The 13833-nt window shown below is 36.9% G+C and overlaps 1 protein-coding gene across 7 annotated transcripts in view; it reads left to right on the forward strand.

The window, feature by feature from the left end:
- fibcd1a (fibrinogen C domain containing 1a) overlaps window positions 1-13833 on the forward strand; it is a 153104-nt gene that overhangs the window by 8576 nt on the left and 130695 nt on the right. The gene's annotated exons all lie outside the window — the stretch shown is intronic.

A 13833-nucleotide genomic window follows, 5' to 3' on the forward strand; every position in this document is an offset into this window, starting at 1 on the left:
TGAAACAGCTGGATGATTCTTTTAGAACTTTTAAATCTTATTTGAGGCAGCGCATCTCAACTGGTGGGTCAAGACCTAAAAATGCATTGCATGTCTATACTTTTGTAGCAGGACAGCAGGGAAGGAACAATGCGGAAAACAACAAACAAAAAATGCTACTGAGATGCATGATATATCGGTATCAGGCGATATTCAAATTATACTATTTATCATCTGCCAAAATCTAATATTTAATTGTGCATGCTCATTTGCCCTATTTTTGCATGTATATTACTTTTGCTGTCATCCAACATTCAAAGTTAATCTTTTTAATAACACTGTTAAATTAATTCTTAAGCAAATATTAAAATGAATATCCATTTTTTTATACTGTGCATTGTGATACCTAAATTCACTTATTGCATTTACAATGATTGATTTAAGTTTTTATTGTTTATTTTATTTAGGTAAAATAGTATAGAATGAGTATCAGCCATTTATTGGTTATTGTCCATAACATTAAAATAATGATCACCTTATCGGTATCAGACATAAATGTAATATAGGCGCATCCCTAAATTTAAGTAAAATAATAATAATTGTGCAAGGTTAGGATAGCAAAATAAACAGGCGTATAAAATATTTAAATGCTTGCCATATGATTTGTTGATACCAATCAAAGGCATCTGTCGTTTGGTAGAAGGTAGCCATGGTAAAAGAAAATGCAAACAATATTACATTAATAAACAGGTTTAGTAGCTAGTCTGGTAACTCAAACTTGTTGTCTGCGTTTATACAACAGTGTACAATTTACTCTTCAGAATAAAACACTTTTTTTGGCCTCTGCAGTTCAGAGTAATATCAAAACATTTCAATGTTCCATTTTTAAGGTTATTTTTGTTTATTTTCGTATGATGCATAATTTTTGTTTTGTGTTGGGTCGTCACTTGGTGCCCAATGTGAATGTAGATCCTGAAGCAAAACCAGTTTTGAACCACTGATTTAAGGCTCATTTTGTGGTTCATGTAAAAGATCAGAGAAAACCTTCTAGGAAGCCTTAAATGACTTTGCTATTTGCCTGTGAGGAGAGAGAGAGAGAGAGATACAGAGAGAAAGGAAGCAGGAGACGGTTTGTTTACAGACCCATCTCCCCTCCCACATGCGGAGAGCGCTCCAAAATGCGGGGGTGCCAGGTCCCAGAGCTCCCTACCCTGGACCGAGGGCATCGAGCAGCAGCCCGTCTGGGGCACAGGAGGGGTTGTGGGCTATCGATCCAATAAAGAACTAGCAGGCAGCTCATAAGTGAACCCAGGCCCCCATGACATTGCATTAAAGTTGGCGTTTTATGGGAACAGCATCCCACAGGTAAAGCGGCGTGGAGGTTTTATTATTGTAATTACTCGTGGCAGGTTGCTCGCTAAGACAAAAAAACAAAACAATCTTGGCTTGGCTGAAAAATATCTCTGCGTTGTTTCAGTTCAAGGCTGTGAACCGTCTGTAAATATAGCAAACATCAACATGAGATCATGTATGTAAGCATGTAGATAATTTTAGGGTGCTTTCAGACTAGAACGCTTTTATTATGCATTTCTCATAGCCACTTGTCTTCAAATAAATTGCTCATTATTAATGTTATAAATGAGACAAAATGTACACACATCCAGCAAGCCAAAAGCTCAATGTGGGTGTTCAACCACACACACACACAAAAAAAACAAAATTGGCACACCACAGCTCCAAAATACACAAATTAATTTATTGCATGTTATCACCAAATGTGACGTTTTGAGTTTGATGAAGAGCCATATGGTTCAAAACGTCTAATTTGATAACATGCAATAAATTATTTACTGTATTTATTTTTGAGCTGTGGTGTGCCAACCTTTTCTCTTTTTGACAATAATGGTATATCATGATATTTTGCTATTGTTAGCAGGAAATTACCTATTAAAATGACTTTATTTTAATTTAGCTATTTTTGGATCACTCTTTACCAACGAAAGGTTCTTCAGCTTCAAGAAACATAAGTTAAAGACTTGAAACAGTGAAAATAATATTATATAGCAGAATTCCAGCAAAATTCATTCAAAGTCCTTGTAAAATAGCTCATGTACGCACATCTGTGACAGCATACCAGTAAAATTTTCTATTAACACTACTAATTATGATAACTCTGTTGACCTGTCTCGCTCTGTATTTGTGCGTCACTCTGTGTTTCTTTGTTTCTTTGTTGTTCGGAAGTGTAAATGCACATAAAGCGGTCCTGTCTGCTGTCATACAAATATATCAAATTTATATACTGTTTGACATGACATACTGTATACTGCTGAGCCCTACTAAATAGGGTGATTCATATAATACACAATTATGCATTAAACCACATGCTCAACAAGCATATGGTAAGCATCGGCAAAGCCCAGATCATATCATCTTGTTTTCAAACGTTGTATATTCAAAAATCAGCATATGGCACCAGCAGCTGTCATGACCCTCAGATAAAGTTTTACCAACTGCACCAACAGTCTGTCAGTTCCGCACTCTCGGTTCGCCCCAAAAACAGCATCGTAGAGCTGATGTGATTAAATGTTATACCAGCGAGTCTTCCAGAACCCAAATTGTTCTAATATGGCATGAAATTTGAATGATCCAACTTTGAGGGAGCTTAAAGCTTGTTTTCTGCATGACTCTGATATGCTTGAAACGGTTTCTTTATCTTCAGCAGCCAATATATTTTTTCTTCTCAATTTTCGCCCAAGTACACCACGTCCTGTTATATAAGTGCCAAGGCTGAGCATCAGGGATGAACACTTACCCACAGACTAACAGCTTGTTTATTTATAGAAATAAAGAATCTCGCGAAAGTACTGTATTATAGATAGAGTTTATTGAAAAGAAGTCAGAACACATGTAATTAAATTTATCTGTAAGAACACATGTCCCTGCGTAGTTCCAGGGCTTTACTGCTACAGAGGATAAACACTGAATACAAATAGCATTAAAAAAAACTATCAGGCAGACAGCATTTATAACTTAGTCGAAGCATGTGTATGTGTCTGTACTGATGTGGGTAGTATCATTTTTTATAAATAATCATAATATTGTGGTTTGTGTGTGCTCTGGTAAACTCTACATTATGAGGACAAAATGTCTCCACTAAGATTGCAATATCCGAAAAACTTGTCCTTGTGATGTTTTTGAAAATGTAAAAATGCAGAAAGCTTTCTGTGATGGGTAGGGTTAGTGTAAGGTTATAAAATATACAGTTTTTACAGTATAAAAATCATTATGCCTATGGAAAGTCTCCATAAAACATGAAAACACAACATTAGTGTGTGTGTATTTGTAGATATATAACAGAAACGGAAAATTGTAGCAATACCAAAAGTAGCAGTCAGTATGTGGTGTGGCCACCAGAGACAGTTAAGTACCACAGTGCTTCTTATCTTCATAGATTGAGAAATATTTTCCCATTTTTGCTGTGAGATCCGCTCCACTCTTCAACCAAGGCACATGTCTGGGAGGACATGTTCTGGTGACATGTGGTTTGGCGCTGCAAGGATAGTCCGCTTCCTTCCTGTCTCCCTGTAGCACGGTCTTAGGCCTTGTTCACACTAATACATTTTCGTTTGAAAACGCATCTTTTTCTCTCTGTTTTGGCCTTCTGTCCACACTGAGACGCGTTTTTATTAATGAAAACGAACCTTTTTGAAAATGCTCTCCAAAGTGGATGAATTTGAAAACGCCATTTTCTAGTTGTAGTGTGGACTGTCAAAACGGAGGTATTTAAAAACGATGAACTCTAAAAAATGAGGGGTCAAATATGGACAAACCCAAACGTTGGGTTAAAAATGAAATTTAAAAATGTAACCCAATGGCTGGGTTTGTCTATATTTGACCCAAAATTGGGTTGAAACAACCCAGCATTTTTTAGAGTGTGACGTAAGTTTAGTCATGTGACGCATATTGTACCCATAGATATTCCTGTTTATACCGGTATTGTGCCTGTTATGTGCTATTCACTTTCACACTGTTGGTAAAATATGTTACTTTGCACACTGTTCATATCACAGTCCTTCAAAGATTCCAGAAAATTCACTTGCGTTTTGCTGTCCTGCGGCAATACATGAGAGCAGTCGCGTTTTAGACCAAACGTATAATGGTGTGTGAATGCGACCTGGGCGGATCAGTGAATGGTGAGATATTTTGCTAAATAAAATGGTCCTGCCAGAAGAATTGTGTGATAACATCATTATTTATTTTTCCGTCTGTATCATCTCAGTGAGCTTTTGTGAGGTTTTACGCATGCGCTGTACACAGTGAATTTAGCGTTTACAGGCGTTTTCCAAAAGTTCTCATCCACACTGAAACGTCTGAAAACGCTAGTGTGGACGGAGAGCGTTTTTAAACGAAAAAGTTGTTTTCAAATGTATCCTGATTAATGTAGACGTAGCATTGGGCGTCTTGCATTGCGGACATTGCAGTTTATTGCTCTGTTCACATCTGCAGTCCTCTTGCTTCCCTGCAACAGGACTATGGCATGTTCACACACAGGTTAACAGGATTCTTTCTCCTGGCTTTTTGGCTTTTTTTTTCAGAGTCAGTAGAAAGGTCTTTTTAGTGTCCTCAGTTATTGGAACTGTGACTTTAATGGCGCTTTTCACAATGCACATCGTTTCAAAGCAGCTTTACAGAATTTGCATGAGGCCACATTACAATTTAGAGTGATGTTATCAGAGGTAACTGTCTATGTTATGTATTTCATAAATGTACATATGAAGACTTCAGATGCAAAAGCCTCTAAGTGCCATCTGAAATTTCCTTCCAAAATGAGCATTTTTATCAAGCTTGTATATGTAAGGTCAGTAATCTCACTTTAATGACAATTAATAGGTAATTTTCATTGCCATTAAAGTGAATAAACTGAACATATACATACAATCTTGATAAAAATGATCATTCTAGAGGAAAATTTCAGATGGCACTTAGAGGCTTTTGCATCTGAAGTCTTCATATACAAATCACACAGTTATCTAAAAATGTATTCATTTAAACAATGCAATAATTTAAGGCAGTAACAATGAGCTCATTGAAGTAATTATTAAGTTTTTGTTAACAAATGATAATGACATAGAGAAAATTGTAGCATTGGTGCATGTTGATTCAGAGTTTGCGTCATCTGAAGTCTTCGCGGGAGTTGGCGCCGTCTCTTCGTGTTGGGCATCTGAAGGGGTTGGAGGGAACCGAGACCCATTTGAGTGTTGTAATCAAAACCCAGCAATATCTGTAGTCAGATCTAAATGATAAAATACAGTGGTGATAACATTTCTATACGATTTACAGCAACAATTTAAAACATTAATTAAATAATAAAACTTTGACTTTAAGAGTTTGACCCTGGTGTGAACAAGATTTCCTTACTCCGTATTTTTGTCTTGTTACCAAGTACAAATATCTAAACAATCTTAAATCAAGAAACAATAACTTAAGGATGATATACAGTCAAACCAAAATTTATTCAGACACCTTCACATTATCACAGTTTATTCGCTATAGTAATAGTATAAATGGTAATAAAGTATGACAAGAACTTAAGAGTTATCAAATCATTTGATGTTTCACTGGTTTTGGCCGTCCTTCTGTTAGACTGTCTCACAAATTAATTAGGTTGAATTAGGTTGCTGTCAGCTGTTAAATTTAAGTAGATAATACCAATTTAGGTCAACCGATTACCGAGCAACGCTTAATCTTGTTCAGTCTGTGGTGTAAAAAGGTCGCATTAGCAATTAAAGAAAAAACACTTAAGCAAAACATGGTCAGGTCAAATACAAGTGTCTGGTTTATTTTTGGTCCCTGACAATGGGAGGGCATGTTCTACCCAAGCCATCGAACTGACGTCAATCAGAGAAGGAAGGCCATTCTATAGGGGAAGTACTTTTTCAGATTTTGATCAAAGATCACATTTTTTGTGAACAACTAGCAAAGATGAATTGTTCAAAGACTAGTAATGTGTACTAACAATGTAAATAGGGTCAATTTTGATTTCATGCATTGCCTACTATAAGACTTACTCTCAAGTGAATGTATCTTGTTATCAGGTTCAAATATCTTATCATTCTTAAATCAAGACAAAAAAACTGTGTAAGAAAATTAGTTGTAGCCGGCATCATAAAAACAACAACTTTAACCACTACTGATTCAACTTCAATATGTGTGTTTAATTGCTATACATTTTATTAAATAATCAGCATAAAATGTTACTAAAAACAATGGAAAGGGCCAATAAAATAGGACATTTTGTGCTCTTCTTGACGTGTTGATTTCTCTCACAGTATCAGTGGAGTTGATCCTGACATAAATCTGTGACTTAAACACCTTTGGTGGACGCTATCTTGCTCTGATTTTAGAGCCGGAGATCTCCCATGTAATCCTCTCACATGATTAGCCTTTGACCTATTTGACGCTTGAGGTGTGCTAAAACTCAAACACACATACACACAACACTGACACAAACTCCAGTGACCGTATTGCTAACCAGCTTGGCGTGAGTGGGTGTATCTAAAAACGTAGTGTGCTGCTTATCTAGACAGCATTTTTGGGCATCATTTGATATTGGAATGTTCTAACAGACACATGATGCCCAAAAATTCAGTTCATTGTGTTTGTTTTAGTTTAATCACCCAAATTAGCATATTTGAGCACTACACAAATATGTCATTGTTGTGATGCAACATGTATTTGCTATAGCTAATAATAGCTTACATGTTTCTTAAATGAGAGATGCAGGTTTTCAGTTCCTCAAACGCTGTCGTATAAATGCAAGCGTTTAATCATCCTGTCAAATTGTGTTACACATTTAATCTTGCTATAGCGTGGCCTTTTCCACTAATCATTTTAATATATTTTCTGGATGAGCATTAAAAGCTTCAGCAGTAAACATCATATATTCCTGGATCTATCTCTTCACATTTTTTCCATTTGAGCAATTTACTGGCATACAGGCAGGGCCATTTTTCTGCTAGTGCTTTAATAAAATGAGCTTCAACTTGGAAAGTGTCAGTAATTCATGCTCTAAAGCAACTCTAAAGTTTCTCTTATGGACAATTTTGGTCTCAAATTGGAGTCGTAAAGAATAAAACCCACTTTGCTCCTGAAACGTGGACTGATTTACCACTACAAATGGATTCTAAGCCCAAGTTTTAACCACCCTGATTAAAATTCATAGTCTCATTTTGTTTATTGCTCGTTTTCATCTCGGAGACTCGCTTTCTCTCTTCGGACCGATTTGTTTAAACCCTGTCAGTTGTGTTTGAGCACAATTTGTGCGTCTCTGTGGTTGGCTGATTGAAAAATTAAACATTTTCTGAAAAGAAACATGGTGTGATAATGAGGAGAAAGTGAATGGTGTCAGTTGGGATTCTTTCCTGAACTCTTGCCCAGAATCCGTGCGGCCCCTGAGGGCTTTGTCCTAGAAATTCCACTCCAGTCACTGGTGATTTCTCCATTGCAGATTACGAGTCTTAATCAGAATCCTTCTTAGAAGTGCCACTAAAGCTTCTATGTCCTGTGCTCAAACACAGATAATTACTCTGACAGCTGTGGAGCCAAATGTGAGTAAAGACGTCCCACGTCCGTGCCAGCCACTCCGAGTCTTAAGACACTGTGCTGGACGCGACCGCGCTTTGCAAGGCCGGGCTAATGGCTTTCACACCTGGCTGTGGCCGAGGTCTGGGCTCAGGCCGTCGGCGGGTTGGCACGACAGAGGGACGAGTGTCTAAATTGGTCCAGAGAGGATCTGGGCTGTCAGGTTCAGTTTTAAACAAGGGATTTAATCAAAGATGTGGGTTTTACACAGGGATTTGTCTATAAAGCCTTATTAATTAATGCTGCGCACAGCTTCTAAGCTTTAGCGTCTGCCAAGACTGATGGGGACCATAGGTCAGTGAATCAAACATGCTGTCCGTATGGTAGCAAAGCCCGGAGCGCTCCAAGGATGTCTTGCTTTACTGGTGACCTCGAGACCCCTGCGGCAACTGGGGATCAACTTAATGTTGTCGTATGCATAAGCTGGGATTTCGGTCACGCTCAAAAATTTTTTACGCTTTTTGGAAACTGAAAGGAAGTGATCCACTATCTGTCAGTCTGTCTATCTATCTATATATCTGTCTACTGTAAAAAGTGGCTGATACTTAAAAAAAGGGGGGACTTAAAAAAGTAAGGAAATTCATTACCTTAAAATTAAGTAAATAAACTTCATGCGTAATAATAGAAAAAATTAAGTTATGTGTAACTTATTTTTTTCAATTATGCAAGAGGTTATTTACTTAATTTTAAGGCAACATGTTTCCTCACTTTTTTAAGATGTAATTTATTTTTTTATTTTTTACAAAATGTTATATTAATTTAATATTTATTTTATCTAACATTTGATTACTTCTGTTTAATCTGTGGAATAGAAATGACACTTCACCTATATGCTTAATATCTGGTAAGTTAAATGTCTAAAGTGGAGCATCGAAAGTAACCATCATTTATTTATTACATTTGTTTTATTTGCAGAACAGAAACGACATACTTCACCTATGTGTGTACACATACATTATACAGTAAATATGTATATATATATATATATACATACACTTATATATTTACTGCTCCACTTTAGACATTCTACTAACTTAGCAGATATTAAGCAGACAGTATACTAATATTCTAATGACTGGTAGTAGACATGTAGATGCAAAGGTACTTATAGTCAGTAGAATGTCTAAAGTGGACCATCGAAATAAAGTGTTACCTTATATTTGCGTGTATTAGTATTTATAGAATAGTTTTACTTGAATAAATGTAAATACATTCACATACATGCACAAAATCTATACAAAACATATATATTATAAAAAATGTATATAAAAACTCTAATCCAAAGGAACATGTTGGCTTTTTCAGCGGAGTATAAGATGCATTTGTATGTGATTTAATAAGTATAGTATGCTATAGCTGGCAAGCATGTTAAAAAATGAACATGCACATTACTCTGCCTTATAATATTTTGAGGTACATTGTTGTGTCTATTCCGAGCTCTCCCATGTGTGGTGCATTTGACACTTCCATGGCATGATTATCATCTTATGCTTTCCGAACGTTGCCTGTGGCTAAAGCCTGTTTTAGCAGTCTGAGTAATGCTCAAGTGTAAATATATATGCTGTACATTTTCCAACAATTATCTTTTACCAGAAATATATATAAAGAATAATGTTCATGTCTTTGACTAGCCAATGAATGCTTTTTTTTTTTTTTTACTTAACCTATTGCCAGGAGCCAAATACAGCTGCTGAATTATTCAGCACTCGATGCGTCGATATAGAGGAGTATTTATTCCTCTAACACACAGAAGCCTAAGACAAACTAATTAGTCAAGATTACTCCTGAATTCATGATACAGCAGAAATGCAGGAAGATAATTAATTCTGCACTTGCACATTTTCATTCCATGCATTCAATTATTCAATAAAAACCTCATGCAATACCGTGAAACGGTTTGTTTTGTGTATTCCGTGCCTGGAGTGTATGACCTTCTCCCCTCTGGCTCGGTAGCGTAGTATGTTTTACGTGTCAGGGTACGGTCAGCACACAGGGAGCTATCGCTTGATCAAAGAAAAAAGGGAGATGTGGAAGGGACCTCGGGGAACGCAGCAGGTGTCTGCTGCTCTGCCTGGGTCTAATTACCGTGTCCCTAGCTTGTCGTGTTTATTTGTTCCATTTGAACAGTGTTTTGATGATGCTTGCTTTGTTACATATCTAAAACAATGAAATATATGAAGCCTGTGGTGTGGGATGTCTTCGGTCACAGCCTTTGGGCAACATCTACATAAACACAATGATTTCTGAAGGATCATGTGACACTGAAGACTGGAGTAATGACTGCTGAACATTCAGCTTTGCCATCACATGAATAAATTCAATTAAAATATGTTACAGTAGAAAACAGTTCTGTCATGACAGCTCTTGGAGTGTTTGGCATGGTAATGGATATGACAATGTTGATATGTTTGGTCTTGGCAGAATAGATCTGCTACGCTGCTGCTGCAGAGTAAGTCCGGGACACATACGACACACTGCTGTGAGCGAGTAAGACTGCTGTACTATATAGCATATATGAATTACCCATAGCAGATCTATACAGGTGGAGCTGGGGAAGGTGGAGGGTTTCTGAATGCACGCTGCAAATGCTGTAGCAAACACTTAAGTCCCTGATATACTTCAAGCGAAATTGAAGAACGAACTGATGTGACGTAATTTCGAACAAAATCAGGCCAAAACTAACTTCATTTGGAGTTCGTTTTGGGAGTTTGAAACGATTGGTCCGTGGCCATTATTTAATAAGTAGGTGTGCGCGGAGGCTCCCGTTGAGTCTGTAGGTGTTAGACGTCTGCGAGGGAAAACATGAACACACTGGAGAGCTGCTTTATAGTAGAAAATGAAGTTGAGCTTCTGATGAAACTGATGAGTTGTTTCTCAGTGAAGTCAAACTCTTAATAACTTCTAAACAGTCTTTCATCATGTGAGCCATCACATGCAAAATGATCCATTCAGGGATCAAAATCTGTCAGACATGTTATATTCCATAAATATTTATGACATGGAATGTTTGTAATGTTTAAAATTGGCCTTAAATTGGAAAATGGCCTATCCAGGGTTTGTGTGTGTGTTCACTACTCACTGCTCCTGATGTGTGTGCATTTACTTGGATTGGTTAAATGCAGAAGACAAATTCTGATTATGGGTTACTTAGTCACTTAATCAAGTATTTGAAGGTTGAGTAGCTCATTGGCTACTGATAGAGCAGGAACCAATCAGCTGTGCCCTATAGAGAACGATGTGATTGCAAGCAGAATGAGTTAAGGAACTATTATCATGCGCCATCTAGAGTTTCATAACAGCTGGTTTTCACAATATTACTGTTTTTACTGTATTTGGATCAAATAAATGCAGACTTGGAGAGCCTAAGAGACTTTCAAAAACATAAAAAAAATTAATTTCAAACTTTTGATCGGAAGTGATGTGGCATTGAAACTGTAGACAAAAAACATGCATTATTAATTTGACAGGTTATAATAACCTCATTATTAATTTGAGGTTGGCATTGAGATGGCGATGCACCTGCATCATTATGCAGCTGTATAAAAGCGCACTATTATAAGCCGTTTACACGTCACTTGCCAACCAAATAAGCAGCAGCAGAGAACCATGCAAGAGTAAATGTGCAGTGTGTTATAGACAGATCAAAACATATAGACTCGCTTCACACACGATATGCATTCAGATATACTGATTGTCAGGTCAAACGTAAGAAAAATGCTAAATGCTTATCTAAAATGTTGATTGGTTCTTGTGTTTATACTTCTTGGTTGGCTCTATTTGGCAAATCAATGTGGTTGATGAGTCAAATGATTCTTGCATGCATGTGCATGAATTATTCAAACCCGATACTCTAAAGAGGTAAACAAAGGCCCGTTCCGTTTGATGGAGAGTCTCACCCTGAATGACCCAAACAAAATGCCATTGCTTTGTTCCAGGTTTGTAATGCCAAAGCTTTTTAGACATCAAAATTCTTCTTATGCAGCTCAGAGGATGAGATACCAGAATGCAAAGTGGTTTAAGCTCCGCACATCATCTTGGTTTCATTTAACCTCAGTGATACACTCCATTAATGCTAAATTTAGCTGCTCGCGCGTTCGCCCCGGATAGACCCCGTAGATGTATTTTTATTAACTACAACCTTATATTAAGATATGCGTGTGCAGCTTTTTGTAATTATCTCTGTGTCCCCGTGTTACATTATACTGTCCTATTTGCATTTGCATTAACATTTAAGTCATTTAGCAGATGCTCTTGTTCGTACTTTCTTAGTATTGAATATGAGGAAAAGTACTGTTTTCTTGCCACAGTGTGTGACTGCAGTGGTCAACAAATGGCTAGCATCCAATTGTGAGAGTTTTCTGCTTGGATGCATTTACAATTATGAGGATGTCAGGTAATGTTAGCGGGGAACAAGCTAGGTCACATATTAGCCTTTACACTTATATGACTGGATGAAGGTGATGGGGAAGATTCTATGAGGTCAGTTCGACATAAAACAGTGTGATTTATTTTTTTTTTTTTTTTTGCATACTGCGTTCTAATTGGTCTTTTTCATTGAAATCCCATCTTATGTTTGCAACACTTTCATAATTTTTTTTGATTTAGCACGATTTATGATCAACTCATAATTCGTGGCGTAACTTTGATTTGAACATTCTAGAAGTCACTTTTAAGTTTATATTTGTTTATTCATATACACTGATATAATAATAATTAGTATTAATTTTGATGTTTGTTTATGTGCTGTGACAAATGCGGATATTTAACTGACTCCAGTTAACATGATTTCATGTACACTACCATTCAAAAGTTTGGGGTCGGTAATATTTATAATGCTTTTCTCTTATGCTGATTGATTAATTAAAAGAAAAACAGTAAAAACTGTAAAAACAGTAAAATTGTCAATTACAATTTAAACAAACTATTTCTATTTGAATATATTTTCAAATGTAATTTATTCCTGATGGCAAAGTTGAATTTTCAGCAGTCATTACTCCAGTTTTAGAATGGTAAATATCTTAATATAACTAAATCCTTTGCTTTTCCAGATTATGTGCACTTCATTCTAATGCTGCAAAAGACTGCATTGAGTGCATCTGATGTCTGAATACACAAGAGGAAAAGGACATGTACTGTATATATATTTGAACAAAAAAGGCAGAAATAAATATTATTGAACAAAGAGAAATATTGCATTCTCACTCATTAAAGATTCATGCCCATAAGCACAGTAAAAGCACCGTGCAACATTGAGGGGTTTTCGTCCAGACAGACGAGTCCTACCAGGCAAACATCTTAAGTGCACCACGAGGATCAAGATATTTCTTACTGTCAGTGCCATTAGTGTCTCTGAATTGAGTTTTAGTGTCTTTTAGATTCACTCGTTATGTAATTTCATACGTCTTCATTGATTTTCCATGGGGTATCATTCAGCAGCTGTATTTAAAGAGGGGCCATATCATGAAAAATCTAATTCTCTTCTCTTTTAAGATAAAAGAGCTCAATATAACATGAAAACATACTGTAACTTTCAGAACTCAAATACTCATTTGTAGTACTACTCGATGTAGTAGCGGCTAAGAAGGAGAACTAATGTTTACCGGTACCGTTTGATCTTAAAAATGTATTAGTAGATTTTGAGATTAACATTAACTAAGATAAACAAATGCGGCTGAAGTATTGTTCATTGTTAGTTCATGTTAACTAATGAAAGCTTAATGTAAATCGTTACAGTTTAAGTTTTTTCTAACTATCCTTTTTATTTTGTCTGTAATCCTTTTCCTAATTCAGCCTCAAAGAAATGTCGTGCATTTTGGCCCCTGAACTTCACTCGATTTCACTTTGTTGACACCACAGTAATGCATTTTCTCCATCATCTTAAAAGTGTGACCGTGCTCTGTCTAAAAGAGGCTCTGTGAACCCTGCTGATGATTGGTTGATCTTGAAAGCCCTGGTCTTATGGTCAAATATCTCCCTCCTGGGAAAAGCTCTTACAAATGGACCACTTGGAGACCACCGCTGAGAGAGACTTCTTCGTCCGCGGTGGGCGAGAATGCACGCAACTCGAGTGTGTGTATGTGTGTGTGCTCGTGCATGTTCTCTCCCTCCGGGCCTTCCCATGGAGTCCGGCCCACTGCTGGGAGCGCCATGTGGCCGATTGTCAACCTCCACTCTCTCTCCATCACGTAGCTGCGGGACGCCCTGAAACGCTTC

Source organism: Phoxinus phoxinus (assembly GCF_949152265.1).
Source record: "Phoxinus phoxinus genome assembly, chromosome: 15".
NCBI classification, from domain to species: domain Eukaryota; kingdom Metazoa; phylum Chordata; class Actinopteri; order Cypriniformes; family Leuciscidae; genus Phoxinus; species Phoxinus phoxinus.